Source organism: Echinops telfairi, unplaced genomic scaffold, assembly GCF_000313985.2.
Source record: "Echinops telfairi isolate 266 unplaced genomic scaffold, ASM31398v2 ScPeMD7_21;HRSCAF=78, whole genome shotgun sequence".
In the NCBI taxonomy this organism is placed as follows: domain Eukaryota; kingdom Metazoa; phylum Chordata; class Mammalia; order Afrosoricida; family Tenrecidae; genus Echinops; species Echinops telfairi.
This window is the reverse complement of record NW_022103918.1, coordinates 6,088,941-6,091,381: the sequence shown is the minus strand read 5'-3', so window position 1 is coordinate 6,091,381 and position 2,441 is coordinate 6,088,941. Positions and strand designations below refer to the sequence as shown.

The 2,441-nt window shown below is 38.6% G+C and overlaps 1 pseudogene; it reads right to left on the bottom strand.

Annotated features, from left to right (window-relative positions):
- Positions 1–927: 927 nt before the first annotated feature.
- On the bottom strand, positions 928–2,153 carry LOC115869098 (annotated as a pseudogene).
- Between the last annotated feature and the right edge of the window lie 288 nt (positions 2,154–2,441).

Here is a 2,441-nt window from a genome sequence, read left to right as displayed (position 1 = left end):
TACATCAATTGTGTAAAGCGCATTTGTACATTCATTGCCCTCATCATTCTCAAAACATTTCCTCTCCACTTAAGCCCCCGGCATTAGGTCCTCGCACAAGGGTTTATTCTTGTGCTGAATTGCTCCTCTATCCTCTAGCAAACTCTATTCCAGGTGCATGAAGTATGGGTGATTTTAAAAAGTTCATGAAAGAATTCCATGATCTTTCTTTCTTTAAAATTATAGTTCAGTGTGTATTTGGCCCTGAACATGTAGAAACTGAACATAGAAATAAAGGGATAACACAACCAAAAATATAGCTGTTTTATGATATCAAACAGGTAGAAAATAGGAATGTCTTAATTTCCCCTCAATTCTCTTTATCTCCTTTCATCAAATTGTTACCAGTGAAGTCCCAGGCAACTACTAGAGACTTAAAGCCAGATTTTAGGGTTAACTATGTTGAATTGTTAGGGGTGCTGCCATTAATAGGGGAGGAGAAAAAAAGTCAATATCTACAATTTCCTTAATGATTTAACAGAATACTTTGCATGTGCATGTGTATAGGTCATCACTGTATATTACCTGTTCTCTCATCTGTGCAGTTGATATAGAGTAATGTGAATATGAAATATGAAAAGTCCTACCGTATGACAGATATGTCTCTTTATTCATAATTTGGCAGAAGGCAGTGCCTGATGATGAAGAAGCGATTCTTCATTCGTGGGTTAAAGAATCTAAATTCTGAAAAACAATGTTGGCCACAGCAGGTCCATGAATGGAAGGAAGGCCAGTCCAAATATATCTCCAGAATGCAGTCTGTTGGAGAAGACAAATATGGAAACTCAGATTGAACTATTTGGCTATTGTAGTAACAAGGAAGTACGAAGTATGTGCGGTTTGTTTATCTCAATATTTAATGTTGATTGTTATGGTTTATGTTGATGATCAAAAGGCAGAAGAATGACAATTTCCTATGCAAAGTTTCTGTCCTTGTAATTCCTCCAAAAACAAATAGTCCAAAATACCAGTTCTATTTCTTTCTCTGAATAGCTCTCACTTTTATAGTCATAACTTCTAGCCACTCTGGTAGCAGAAAGAAAACAACATAACTGAACAGGGCAAGGCGATTGATTAAATTTAAGCTGTTTTTATACTCTTTTGTTCCAGCTTCTTCTAGGATTTCTGGGTCAAGATCTATTATTTCAGGGTAGAAACCTTTCTGGCAGGGTCTGGGTGTCCATAAGTAACCGACGATGGCTGTCAAATAGTGGCTAAATTCCTAATAGGTCTTGTGACTGAAATGGAATTGGAATTTTGCCCTTTTTACCAACTCATTTTTCTTTGCAGCAGCCAAATTTTTATGATCCCTGTGCATAATGTAACAGAATAGGCTCAGAATACTGGAGTTCAGGCTGAAGGGTTTGGTATAGAAAACTCCCAGAGGAAGCAACATAGGTTGCAACATAGGTTATAATTCCTATGTATGTCACATCTTTTGCTACAGAAAAGAGAAAAGAAAGTATTGTTGCATATGTACAAATGTGCTCGACACGATTGATGTATGGATTGTTAAAGAGCTGTGAGAGCCCCCAATAAAATGATTTATTAAAAAAGCAGTGTTGTTACTCTCAAGAACATCCTGTTAGTGAGTCCGTTTAGACAGAGTTCATGAATCTGCCTAAAGTTGTTCCACACAGACTTCATGTGCATGTCCATCAAAAGTCAGAGCAGCCAATTGTGCAGTAGCTCTTTCAGATTCTGAAGAACACTCCATTTGAAATTGATATTTGATGGTGAGAAGAGACATGCTAGATGGTCCAGAAGGATCCAGCACACAGGTGGAAGGAACTGTGACCAAGAAGAAGGCTTCCCAAGAATAGAAGCCTCTTGACCGTGGCCTGACAACAGAGTCCAGTACATTGGTGACCTCTTTTCCATATTCCTAATTATGAACCTCGTACCAAAGACATTCTTCTTGTGATGTTTGACTTGACAAGAATCTCAGTACGACCAACTCATCTCTAACACAGTGAACGTAGTGGAGTAGCAGGGAATTTCAGCACTCAATCTATCTGGCCGGGAAGCTCTAAGCAAGGGAAGTTTTCTGAAGAGTTGAGAACAGCTGTTCTTCTGGAAATGAGCCATCGGTGCTCAGAAAAGGAGAGACGCATCTCTCTCTTTCCACACCCCTTGTCATCATTACTACAGTCGTTTGGCACTGAGTAAGAGTCAGAATTCTGTGTAACTGAGTCAGAATTCTATTTCCTTTTAACAGGACAACCTTTAACTGAGCCTAATGTGAGCATTAGAAATACCTTTGGAGGTCCCCTTCACTTTACCTTGTAGCAATTAGAGTTGTCTGCCATAAATTCCCTGAATTCTTTTGTTTTTCAAATCATTTTATTGGGGGCTCATAGAACTCTTATCACAATCCATACATACATGCCTGTGAGATCTCA